This window comes from Colobus angolensis, unplaced genomic scaffold (genome assembly GCF_000951035.1).
Source record: "Colobus angolensis palliatus isolate OR3802 unplaced genomic scaffold, Cang.pa_1.0 Scaffold796, whole genome shotgun sequence".
NCBI classification, from domain to species: domain Eukaryota; kingdom Metazoa; phylum Chordata; class Mammalia; order Primates; family Cercopithecidae; genus Colobus; species Colobus angolensis.
Window position 1 is genome coordinate 1 of NW_012121776.1, and position 351 is coordinate 351.

Consider the following 351-nt stretch of genomic DNA (forward strand, 5'->3'; position numbering starts at 1 on the left):
TTTTATAAACAAGACAGTAGAAGGAGATTCGGGAACAGCAACTTTAGAACAAGGGGGAAAAAATCAAACCTAGAGCACTCCAGTTTCTGTTTTCTTCTCAGTTTAGGGCTGAGGCACTTTAACTTCGTGTCTAAGGGACCACTCAAATCTGATTAAAGCCATTGTGGGCTGGTAATTATCAATAATTTTAGGAAGACAGAGGCAGCACCAACTCTGTTCTCTAAAAGCAGGCTTATTAATTTTAAATTTGCATGGGAGGAGAAGCAGATGTTGAGGTGGGATAAGCGTTCAGATGCTTGGTCATTGATAGCTTTTTACTTCCACGTATCACATGGGGATTTGGGACCCGGG